Source organism: Rousettus aegyptiacus, unplaced genomic scaffold, assembly GCF_014176215.1.
Source record: "Rousettus aegyptiacus isolate mRouAeg1 unplaced genomic scaffold, mRouAeg1.p scaffold_m13_p_5, whole genome shotgun sequence".
In the NCBI taxonomy this organism is placed as follows: domain Eukaryota; kingdom Metazoa; phylum Chordata; class Mammalia; order Chiroptera; family Pteropodidae; genus Rousettus; species Rousettus aegyptiacus.
In genome coordinates, this window is record NW_023416308.1 from 53659253 (window position 1) to 53673226 (window position 13974).

The following is a 13974-nucleotide window of genomic DNA, read 5'->3' on the forward strand; positions in this document are numbered from 1 at the left end:
TTGAAACTGAAGTTCAGTGAAGTGGAGTCACTTAATTATGGTCATATAGGAAGTAAGTGACAGAGTCAGGATTTGATCTCTGGTATGATCCAAAGTCCATAATCTTTTGATTATGCTGTGTTACAGAAGAAAGTTCACTCGACCATGATGTAAAAAAACCTTGAATTTTCATTTTTTTATGACAGCCTAATTTTGCATGCTAGTCATCCATTTCATATTAATCCATTAGTGTTTCAGACCCCTGAATGAGAGAAACAACATTGCTGCCTACCAATTCACAGCAAAAGAATGTTATAAATACTAAAGTGCATCAAACATAAAATCCATAGAATTATATAAATAAATAGATTTTTCAGTAAATGAAGTATTCGATCATTGACCAGATTGTCTAATTTGCTTCTGTGCCTTTTCCAGAACATTATAGTCCTTGGTGACTAATCAATTGATTTTAAAGAGTGGCCAATTTGATTCATTTGGAGGCTAGTCCAAGTAAATATGAATATATAAAATTTACAAATTTTTAAATAATTTTAAACAAATAATTTGTTTCAAAAATATGTACCTGGCATTTAATAATTCTGTTAGGATATTTTGCATTGTTGAATGAACCAGAAATCTCTTTCAATGTAGGTAAAAGAAAGTAAATGTGTTTAAAGTCACCATTGCATTTATTTCTCTAAGAATTTTCCATGATTCGAAACCAGTAATTAAGGTATTTGTTGCTCTCTGGCCCCTTTATAAAATGAGTTATCAAAGGCTTAACATTTACTAGAATGTTAAAAGAAACGAAATCTCGTGCGGAGCACACCTTTGGAAATGTATGGACCATGTAGTAACCATAGTCTTCATCCTTAAGGCTGGACCTAGACTGAATAGTGCATCACAATGTATCATTTGTATCCTGCTGGTCCTTTATTAATTCAGGATGAATAAAGCACCACTATTCAAATAAGATCATGGAGGATTTAAATGCCTTAAGCAGGATTCTGTATCCTAAACTGTCTCTCAGGTTTTATTTATTTGCATGAAGAACTTTGGCCTATTAAGATAAGAATATAACTTAAAATAGAGTGAGATTTTCAATTCTCTCCAAATTTCTGGGCTCTCATGTAAAAGAAAACAAAGTCCTTTCATGCTTTAAGGTGTTAAAGGATGCCTAAAACTCTCTATCAAGCCTTCAATGGCTGAACCATTCTTCGCTGATTTCTCTCTCCGTGAACTCTCCTTTAAAGGTAAACTGGTGAAATTTTATGCTATTTTCTATTGTTTGCTCTAATTTTCTGTAACTCACTAGTATATTCACACCCAGGACATAACAGATAAAAATACTTCTTTTTTATTCCACATACTTTCACAATTCTCTTGAATCCACGAAAGGCACTCGGTAAATATCACTAATGTTGGATTTGCTTCTTTCAAAGGATGGGAAGACATATGTACTCACAGATTATAATTGTAAGGCATCATATTCATAAATTTATTCATTCATTTATTCTATGACTCTTTATTAATTTCTGGCCCCGCCCTAATATGTGACAGATTATGCTAAGTGAGATGAAAAAATTTAACAAGTTAATGAAAGAGAGAGTACCTAGGGTGGGGGAAGGCAAGGCATTTGAAATAGTGTCAAGAAGAAGCTCGAAGGAAGAAAACATTTAAATGAAAAACTGAAGGAAGAGAATGAAGGAAGAGAATCATGTGAAAAGATGAGAAAAGAAAATTCCAGGCAGAAAGAACAGTGAAAAGTCAGAAGGTAGAAGTGCTAGTGTAGACAAACTTTTTAAAACTTAAATAAGAATGCGTAGCTTGAAAAATCAAGGGACTCTTGGTGAATGTGCTCAACATTTTTACTTTTTCTCATATAATTTAAGATTGAAGTGCCAGGACACAAAATTTTAGTGAAAGTAATTTTTGAGCTCAAATATTTCACCTCATGTTTAACCTCTGCTATTTGTTTATAGTTGCTGATTATATTCTTAATACAATTTAAACATTCTTAATTTCAAAGATATTATTAAATATCCTTAATTTTTGTTTGGAGTATATAGATTTCTTTTTTTAACAAGCATATTCATTTTAAGTTAGATGATTGAATCATCCTATGTGTCACTTTAATAGATGGAGAATGGTCAGTAACCATTTACTGAAGTCATAATATAAGCAAAGCATGTTACCAATTTATACCAACCCTCTTTGATTTCAAGTGAATGATACAAACAAAAATTAATAAGACATTTCACCAGCCAAACCATTTTCCTTATTTTATAGTCAACTCCTTTTTCACTATAACTTAGAAAGTTTCTAAAGGTTCGTAAACAAACTGTGCTTATCATTATTTAACCTGTTTTTTTTTTTTTAAGCCTAATTGCATCTCTAAAAAAAAAAATCAATTTTTCACTCTGCTCAAGTTAAATTAACTGTGCTTGACTGGTTATATTTTCAGAAAAGCAAAACAAACTTGAAAATCATTGCTGTGGTGATGAGAAAACCTCCTAATTTGTTTTGTCAGAGCTTTCAACGTTATGCTAAATGTACGGAGTGTAGTAATTAGACTTCATTTCTCTAACAATTATTGCGAACTTCCTGTACAATCCTGTTTCACTGCCTAGTACTATAATAATGCCAATTTAGAGAATTAAATTTTAGAAATGGAAAAATAATTGTCAAATATAAAATTTTGGCCCATAGTGACTGACCTACATTAAATAATAAATATAGCATGTTTGTATTCTTCATCCAAATGAATAAGTTCTTCTAAATTTATGTTATTAAATACATTAATATTTTTTCATAATTTACACAGAACTTCAGTATTTGACACTTAATTTCATCACACAAGAATCTTAAAAAGTAAGTTTTATTACTTCTATTTAACAGAAGCTAATATAAATCAACTAGATAAATACCAAGGTCCTTTAATCCATATTCTTTAATGATTTTTATAGCATTCTTCAGCTATATTTTTTTAACATGATCTTTCCATTCTTATATAATAATTTATTTTAAAAGTCAAGATTATCTCATGCTTTTTTGTAACTAGTAAAAGAAGCAAATATAAAATTCAAACTCTGTAGATTTTCGTTCAATTAAAAAATACTTAAAAGATTGGTACGGTGACACAGAATTTAAAAATATAACTCCTCTCAATACTATAGTTGCAATAAAAACAACTACGTAAATAATAACAGTATACATGTAAATACTGTTAAAGATATATTCTCGGTTAGTATGGGACCAGGAATAAGGGGTGTCCAATTTGAGATTCTGATACAGACTTGATAAGTTCTCCCTTAATAAATGATTTCGTGAAACAATTTTGAATCACTGTTAGTAGTTATTCAGATAAAGACAAGGGGAAGGAATTTCTGAGATAGCATGCCAGAGTAGCAAAGGCAAAAAGGCACATAATTGCAGGATTTGTTTTAGTACTTACAAGTATTTTGGATGCCTGGAAGGTCAGATTCAAGTGGAGATTTGGCAGAAGAGCAAGAGAGTTCATTGATACCATGTCATTAGATAAAGTGCACCTGGATCCAGAGTTCGAACTTCAATCTGCTGGCCATTCCTGATGTGTTTGTTTATGATTAAATACAATGTAGATATTTGAGAGTGGTGTTTTATTTTTAAATGTTTATTTAATATTTTTATTATAAAAAGTATATTACTACATTGTAAAATTCAAACAACCAATTTAAAATGGTGAAAGTGAAATACCTTTCCATATTTCCATTTCCCAGAGTTAACAGTGTGTGTTCTCAATTTTTTCCATACATATGTGTGTGAGTGAGAGTTTGTATATCGTTCTATCATCTATCAATCAATCTATCTATCTATCAATCTATCTATTATCTATCTACATAATTATCTAACCTGCCTACCTACTCTTTCTACCTCATTCTTTTTTAAGGGTATGAGTATATTACATCATTTACCCAGTCTCTGAAGATGAACATTTTGACTGTTTCTACCTTTGCTATTATAAAAATGATTTTAATAAACAGCCACATACATTGATATACATCCATACATGTTAGTTTTATATAGGATAAATCTCTAGCCTTGGCAGTGCTGAGTTGAAAGTTCTACCCATTATCAACTTTGATTGAAATATCTAATTGTTCTCTAATTCTTTGTGTGAATTTTCACTTTTTATTGATATTTTCCATTATAAATAAATCCTTCCTCACCCAATTCTGATCCAAAAGATGAAATATTCCATTAAAATATATAATAAAATAGAAGACATGTTTATAGCACTTTTGTGTTTACAGATTTTTTTTTTTTTACTTAGCATTAACAGTATGTATTTTGATTCAAACAAAAATATTCTTACAGAATGAGGCAAAAATTCTTCATGTTTTACTTTTCCTTTTTTTTTTTTTTTTAACAGAAAAGGAAACTAAGACTTGTCAACTGAAACAAAGCTCTGAGTATTAATCTAAGGTACTATTTCCATCATATGACCTCAAGTATAAATACAAATAGACATTCTATGAGTTTCACACATTTCTTCTGCCCTCTCATAGTACCAATGAAAAACTGCTGTGAATCATTGTGCATCAAAGCTCCTCTGTCCACATAGACTCAAAATGTTAGAGTTTATTATAAAAGAAAAAAAAAAAAGAATAAGCTAGTTTCAAAGATCAACCTTCAGGAGGTAAAAATGTTATCTGACCTTGAAGCAGTGTTTTACAAAACCTGTTTTGCTTTTCAGTAAAAGATGTTTATTCCTATTTAAATAACTATTACTTTCCCAGGGGACTGGAGAACCAACTTTATAATGAATACATTTAACTATGGCAATTTTCCTTTCAATTAGCTGTAAAGCATCTTAAAGTAGTGTAAGATGCCCGCTGCCATGTTCTGTTAAGCTCAGGGATAAGAAGAATGGGAGAGTAGGTCAAGAGTCAGAACACTTCCAGCGAAGTTTTGTTCGGCATGTTTGTAAGACTCATTCATGTTGTTGCGAGTGTCAGTGAAATAAAGTTGAGGACTAAATGAGCAATTAAATGTGTAAAAGTGATGATAGGTAAATGTACTTGGCAGTAGTGTTATTGAAGCAAGTCTGAATTGAAGTCCCATTTTACAAATGAGGGAGCAAAACAGATTAAGCTTGGAAACAGATCTTGTCTTTATTTACCTATCAGAAAACATGACATTTGTAGGAACAACTGGGAAAGCCTGTGACTCTTGGAAGTTAAGACTGAAACAATACAATTCAGGAACTAGTAAATGGGGAGCAAAGATTAAAGGAAAGACAAAATATGTGCCCAGGCGGAGTAACTTTATACTATCAGATTACATCTCTGTTTATTTTGAGGGATATGTCACTTTTATCTCATACTCTTTTTACCTTTTTGTATTTTCTAATTTTTTGTAATAAAAATGTAAATTTTATTTTCCTTTTTTCATGTTTAAGCTGTATTTAATGTCCCTGTCAGGTATACCTGAACTTAATTCTTTTTTTATTAAATTTATTGGGGTGACTGGTTAATAAAACTATATAGGTTTGAGTGTATATTGCATTGTTTGTTCACCATTCAATGTTAAAATTATTTCCATCACCATATTTTTGACCCCCTTTACCCTTACTTACCTTCCCCCTCTTTGCTTCCCTCTGGTAATCACTAGACTGTCTGTGTCCATAAGTCTCTGTTTGTCTTGTTTGTTGCTTTCAGATATATATCCCACATATAAATGAAATAATACGGTTCTCAACTTTTTCTATTTGACTTATTTCACTTAGTATGATAATCTCAAGATCTATCCACCTCACAAATGACAGACTTTCATCTTTTCTTATGGCTGAGTAATATTTCATTGTACATTCGTACCACATCTTTATCCAATCATCTATCGTAAGACACTGGTTTTTTCCATGTCTTGGTCATAATGCTGCTATGAATATGAGGGTGTATATATCTTTATGAATAAATGTTTTCAAACTTGGGGAGTAAATACCCAGAAGAGGGATTGCTGATTTACATGGTAGTTCTATTCTTAGTTGATGAAGAACCTCCACACTGTTTTCCATAGTGGCTGCACCAATTTACATTCCAGCCAGCAGTGTAAAAGGATTCCTTTTTCCCTACAACCTCCCCAACACTTGTTATTATTTGTTCTATTGATGATAGCTATTCTAATAGGTGTGAGGTGGTTTTTGATTTGCATTTCTCTAATAGCTAGTGAAGTTGAGCATCTTTTCATATTTCTGTTGGCTATATGAAATGAATATGATTAACTTTTGTAACGAGAAGTTACAAATGTGTTTCGTAATAAACCTTATTAAGGTATAATATTCATACAATAAAATGCAGCCATTTATGTGAACATTTCAATAAGTTTTGATGAATGTGACCGCCACCACAGACCCTATTTAGGGCATTTCCATCACCCCCTAAAATTCCTTTGTGCCCCTTTCCAGACAGTAATCCTCTACTTTCAACCCCAAGCAACCACCAATTAGTTTTCTGCCACTAGAGATTAGATTGTTCTTTTTTTTTTTTTAGATTCAAATAAATGGAGTTATACAATCATACTGTGTGTATCCTTTGTTTCTGGTTGTTGTTTTTTTGTCTGTTTGTTGGTTGGTTTGCTTGTTTTGTTCAGCATGTTTGTAAGACTCATTCATGTTGTTGCAAATGTCAGTGGTTCAGTCATTCTATTTCGTAATAGTGCTCCACTGGGAAAATAAACTGTAATGTGTTTATCTACTAACTTGTTGAGCATTAGGAATGTTCCCAGTTTGACACAACTAAGAACAATGTTGTCGAAACATTAATGTGTAAATCTTTGTGTGGAGATATGTTTTAATTTTTCTTTTGAAAATATTGAAAAGTGGGATTTCTGAGTGATATTATATCTATATGTTTAACTTTATAAGAAATTGAAAAACTATGTCATTTCACATTCCCAGTGTGTGTGTTCTAGTTGCTACATACACAATCTTGACAAAACTTAGTATTGTCTATGTTACTAAATTTAACTATTCTGGTGGTTGTGTAGTGGTATCTCATTGTTATAATTTTATTTCTCTAATGACTAATGATATTGCATATCTTTTCATGTGCACATTGTTCCTTTGTATATCTTCTTTCGTAATGTGTCTGGTAAAATTTCATGTACATTTAAATTGGGTTATTTGCCCTATTATTAAGTTGCAAGAGTTTATGTTAAATATTAAGGCCATAAGCCCTTTGTCAGATATATATGTATACATACACAACATACATATATATACATATGTATGTTATATATATGTATATATGTATGTATATATATATGTATGTTATATATATATATATATATAGTATAAATATTTTTGCAACCTCTAGTTAACCTTTTCATTTTCTTAACAGTGCCTTTCTTTTTTGGTTTAAATTTTTTTTTATTTTCAGTTATAGTTTACGTACAATATTACATTGGTTTCAAGTGTACAACATAGGGATTAGACATCTATATGATTTAGAAAATGATCACCCCGATAAATCTAGTACTCAAACACCATACATAGTTATTACAATATTACAAACTATATTTTTTATATTATACTTTACATTCCCATGATTATTTTGTAACTACCAATTTGTACTTCTTAATTCTTTCACCTTTTTCATCCATGATACCAACCCCCCTCCCATTTGGAAACCATCAAAATGTTCTCTGTATCTATGAGTTTGTTTCTGTTTTGTTTGTTTATTTTGTTCCTTAGATTCCACAGTAAGTGAAGTCATATGGCATTTGTCTTTCTCTATCTGACTGACTCCACCCAGCACAATACCCTGTAGGTCCATCCATGTTGTTACAGATGGCAAGATTTCAAGTTTTTTTTTATGGTTGAGTAATAGTCCATTGTATGTATGTACCACCTCTTCTTGTTTCATTCATCTGCTGATGGACACCTAGGTTGCCTCCATATCTTGGCTACTATAAATAATGCTGCAATGAACATGTGGATTCACATGTCCTTGAAAGTAGTGTTTTGGGTTTCTTTGGATAAATACCCAGAAATGGAATTACTGAGTCCTTCTTATCTCTTGAATAGACTTTGTTTTATTTTTTTGTTTTTTATTTTTTTTATTTAAAAGGATTATAGTTTTTATTTATTTTTTATGGTGACATTGGTTTGTTTTAAAGTCTGTTTTGTCTGGTATAAGTATTACTACCCCAGCTTTTTTTCTTTCTTATTTCTTTTTTTCCTTTTGTTATTTTGAAAAAAAAAAAAAAGAGTGACTTTTGAAGAACAGAAGTTTTTAATTTTGAAGATGTCCAATTAATACATGTGTTTTATTTAGAGTCAATGTTTTCAGAACTCTATGAAAGAAATATTTGCTAACGATGCTAAAGAACCAAAGAATAATAGAGAAAAGTGGCTTTCCTCAGTACATTCCTTCTTGCCACCAATGGAGGGACTCACAATGATTAGAGTATTTGGATTGAGCAAATACATATTCCAATTTATCTAACATAGTTCTGGTTTAAGTTTATTATCCTATTATAATTATTAATACTTCTTCTTTTACCTTTAAAGGTATCATGGTTTAGATGATAAAATATAGGTCACCCTATCATCTTCCTTGGCTTTTCTGCCCTGTGATTGTGATATTGAATAGCCCCCTAGAAAACTGCGTTGAACACCATCTAAAGATCTGAACATGGGTTTTTGGAGAATAGATATTTCTAACTTTTAGAATACAGAATACAAATATCCAGGAAATCTTACATATGATTTTTAACTGTTTTCTTAAAAGGGAAATGTTGGAATATTCTGGGATGCTTTTCAGAGATGGGCCTTTCTTTGTGCTACTCTAAAGTCAAACCAGTTAAATTTTATTTTCAAGAATAAGAAAGAGAAGATTTGAAAAGACTATTCAAAGTAAGCCAAATAATGGCCCCAAAGATAGTTGTGTCCAAATCCCTGGATATTGTTAATGTTATAGATATGGAAAAGAGTATTATACAGATGTGATTAAGTTAAGAGCTTTGAGCTGTGGATATTATCAAGGCTTGTTTGTATTGATTCTAAATGTAATTACATGTGACTTAATAAGAGAAGACAGAAAGAGATTTGACTACAGAAGAGGAAGTACGAGACCTGAGAAAGGTAGTAAGAATTTGGGGTGATGCAGGGAAGAGATCACAAGCCAAGAAATGCAGGTGGCCTCCAGAAGCTAGAAAAGGCAATGAAATGGTTTATCTGCCTAGAGACTCCAAAAAAACATCAACCCAGTGGATATCTTGATTATAACCCACTGAAATTGATTTTGGACCTCTGGTCTCCAGAACTATAAAAGAACCAATCTGTGTTTTAAGCCACTAAACACGTGGCAATTTGTCACAGCAGCCATAGGAAATGAATACATTAATACAAAACTTCATTTATAGTACATATTTTAAATGCGTTATGTTAACCAATTCTTGCAGAAACTCTATAAAGTAAATGGAGTTACATTTCTTGAATGTGGAGTCGGAAGTTCAGAAGTAAGACTATGCAGTTAATAAGACTTAGCATTTATTATTTGCCATAACTTTGGACCAAAAAAGAAAAAAAAAAAAAAAACATTAACCAAGAAGACGAAATATGCCAGTGATAAAAATCAAGCTGGCCCATTAGAGAAGGCTTGACCTAAACATAGAGTATGTTTCTAGAGCTGAATGTTTACATGAGACCCAAAGAGTTCTTAGTGGGTAATAGTAGGAACCGATACAGTTCTGAAAGCAAGCTAATAATAGTGCATTATTTAATAATAAAAATGGTTTGGTGAGAACGTATAATCATAGAATATCAGCCAGTTAAATTTGAACAAGAAAAGTTGACTCCTTTAGTGATATACTTCTAACCAAAGAATACAACGAATAGACATATAAAAGAATAATTGAATTTCAGAGGTGGATCTTCTCCTTTCTATTTGTAGCTTTATTGAGAAGTAAATTATAAGCTTCTTCTAAGTAACAAAAAATAAATGTCATATATTATGTATGAATATAAAATGAAAAATATTTTCAATAACATTTGATACTCTAAGTTACATCTAAATGTATGTACAACTTGGAAATGTGAAGAAACTCTACAATATGCATGTGAAAATCAGTTCCATGATTTACAGTTATGTCTTGTGTATATCACAAAATAATTGTGACTTCACAGTGTCAAGCATAAGAGATGGGAAATTATTTGTTGAAATATCAGGAAATCTTTGAAATATCAAATAAAATTTTGGAGATATGTTCTATAATATTTTTATGTAATATACCATGAATAGTAATTGATTTCCAATTATTGGCAAGCCATTTTAAGAGGCTACATAATGTACTTGTTAAGAACATAGAATCTGAATCTTGTGTCTATCATATCTATGTAAATGGTTGACCCTGGAGCTGCGTGGGGCACAGTCTATGCCACCATATATGGTAATCCTCCTACTTCTTCTTGAGCATTGTATCGAAGATCTCTGTGTTTCAGCTTTCTCTTTAAATGAGGATAAAAATAGCACCTCTATCATGGGTTATAATGAAGAATAAATAATGATATATGTAAAGCACATAAAATAGTACCTGGAACACAGTAAGCACTTGTGTTTTCTATTATTAGGTTAAATTAAATAATATCAAACATTATATTTAATAATTCAATAAATTACAACTTTTGATTTTCCTAAGTTTTACTATGTTAATATTAGACATTTTACAATGTCAACTTAAATGGTAGTTTTTTCAAAAAACTATACGTTTTCATTGCCCCTTTTATTTATTTTTTAATATATTTAATATATTATTTCAGTTATTTATTTTTAATATATTATTTCAGTTATAGTTGTCATACAACATAGTACAGCATAGTGATTAGACATTTATAAAACTCACAAATGATCACTCCAACAAATCTAGTACCCCTGTGACACTATGCATAGTTATTACAATATTATTGATGATATTGCTTATGCTGTACTTTATAACTCCATGTCTATTTTGTAAAAACCAATTTGTAGTTCTTAATCCCTTCTCTTTTTTCCACTAACCGCTTAATGCCCCTCCCTTCTGGTAACTCTCAAAATGTTCTCTATATCTATGAGTATAGTTTTTTGTATATTTTGTTCTGTAGATTTTACATGTATGTGAAATCACATGGCATTTGTCTTTCTCTACCTGACTTACTCCACTCAGCACAATACCCTCTAGGTCCATCATGAAATATCTTTTTCTATCCTTTTTCTTTTTCTCTGTGTGTGTCTTTTAATCTGAAGAGCGTCTCTTGTAAGCAGCCTATGTAAGGATCTTGTTTTCTTATGCATTGAGCTACCCTATCTTTCGATGGGAACATTTCATTCACTTTTATTTGAAGTACTCATTGCCAGATATGTAGTTATTGTCATCATTTATATTTTTGAGACATTTATTTTTCTTTTTCTTAAGTGCTTCCAATATTTTCTGAAATACTGGCTTGATGATAATGGACTTCTTTAGCTTTTTCTTGTCTGCGAATCTCTTTATCTGTCCTTCCATTCTAAATGATAGCTTTGCTGGGTAGAGCAATCTTGATTGTAGGTCCTGGGTTTTTATCACCTTGAATATTTTGTGTCAATCCCTTCTGGCCTGCAAAGTTTCTTTTGGGAAATCGGCTGACAGTCTTATGGGAACTCCCTTGTAGGTAACTAATTGCTTTTCTCTTGCTGCTTTTGAGATTCTCTCTTTGTGTTTAACCTTTGGCATTTTAATTATGATATGTCTTAGTGTGGGCCTCTTTGGGTTCATCTTATTTAGGATTCTCTGAACTTCCTGGGCTTGTATATCTATTCCTTCACAAGGTTAGGGAAGTTTTCCATCATTATTTCTTCAAATAGGTTCTCAATTTCTTGCTCTCTCTCTTCTCTTTTTGGTACCCCTATGATGAGATTATTATGCTTGATGGTATCCCCGAGGCCCCTTAAACTATCCTCATTTTTTTTTTTTGATTCTTTTATCTTGTTGCTGTTCTGATTGGTTGTCCTCCTCTATCTCATCCTTTATATTGCTGATGTGATCTTCTACTTCATCCACTCTATTGATTCCCTCTAATGTCTCAGATATTGTATTATTCATTTCTGACTAGTTCTTTTTTGTTTTCCATCTCTATTTTTATGTTTTTTATCTCTTTGTTAAAGTTCTCACTGAGTTCATCTACTCTTCTAATTTTATTGAGCATTCTTATAACCAGGGTTTTGAACTCTGCATCTGGTAGATTTCTTGTTTCCATTTTGAGTTCTTTTTCTGGAACTTTGTTTTGCTTTTTCATGCATGACATGCTTCTCTGTCTCCTCATTTTGACTGTCTCCCTGTGTCTGTTTCTATGTATTAGGTAGGGCTCCTAAGCCTCCCAGGCATAGTGGAGTGGCATTATGTAGTAAGTGTCCCAGGAGGCCCAGTAACAGAGTCTAGAGAGGGGTATAGCTGTAGGTTAAGTTTAGCTGCTGCTTGTGCTCCTTGATAAGAGTCACAAAGCAATCCACAGATGGCTGCCACCCATACTAGGCTTATAGGTGCCTTAAGAGTCCAAGTCAGGAAGCAAGGCCAGCTGCTGTTAATGCAAGGCTTGAGGCTGCTCATTAAGTGGTATAGGGCATGCCCGGGCCAGAATTTGCTTCTTTGAGTTTTGTAAGCCTTTGAGAGATTTTAGAAAAGTCCACAGCAAGAGCCAAGACAGGCCATCTGTATGGAACAAACCATTGAAAGTGGCTTAGGTGGGCTCACAAGCTGGGAGAGGCAAAGACTCAGGGAATCACCTGAATGGAGTGACCTGAGTTGTCTCGTTCAATGGCGACTCTGCTGGAAGTGCCTGTGTTCGCATGCTGGGAGTGAGGAGGCTCAACCGAGGAAAAATGGCTGCTGATGACATTTTTGTCCAGAAGAAAGTTGCCCCTCCAGATCTTTGCTCTGAAGTCCAACAACTCAGTTTCTCCTATCAGTGAGTAAGTCCAGGCCTAGGCCATTTCAGAGGTATATCTGTGACTTCTACAGCCCTCCTCCATCTCATTCGGCCACAACTTCTGCTGGTTTTCACAATCAGAGGTTGTGGGGACTTCTCTTCTTGGCACCGGAACCCTGGACTCGGGAGCCCAATGTGGGCCTGGGACCCTTCTCCCCTCAGGTGAGAATGAGGGCTCAGCAGCCAAGATAGCCCTCCCAATTATTGATAGCCACACATAGTTGTGGGCCTAGGCCATTTCATGTCTCTGCTTTTTCTACCGGTTTAAAGTGACCTCTTATTTTTGTCCCTAGTTGTAGGGCTTCTGTTCAGCCACACCTCAGGTGAATCCACATGCTAGTTGCTTTATAGTTTCATTATGATTTTGGTGTGGTCACAAGAGGAGGCGTGCACAGCCTCTACCTTCTACATTATTCTGATCACTCTCTTCTCTCATTGCCTTTTCAAAATAATGCATTCCTTTCATATTTAATGTTAATATGTCTTAACTATTTGATATTCTATTAAAACTACTTCATTATACAAACTTATTTAATATTAATTTACTTATAACCACAGTTAAGCAACTATAATATCTGGAACTATGATACTTTATATATTTATGTGAGAGTGGGAGTGATTTATTTTTATTTTCGAATGAGGGTGTAAGATGGAAAGAAGGATATTTTCTTCATCTAAGAATTATGTCCTCTCTCCTTTTGTCTTAACAGCAAATTTCTGCTTTAGATGGTATCAGATAAAATATGCATTTAAAATAAAATGATCTTGGTACTTTTCACACCTGGAGTTTTTTAACACTAATCAAGACAATACAAAATGATTGGTCTGAGAGTGAAATATAAGATATTTAGAACCAAATAAATATTCTTTCAAAATTTTAGGGAATGTTCATTCAGCGGAGATCATTTTTAAGACAGAGACTTTACTAAAATAAAAAAAAGAAACTTCAGAGTGAAATTGTAACATGATATATTTGATGAATTGTTCACTCCTGCTACTCAACTCTGTCAAAC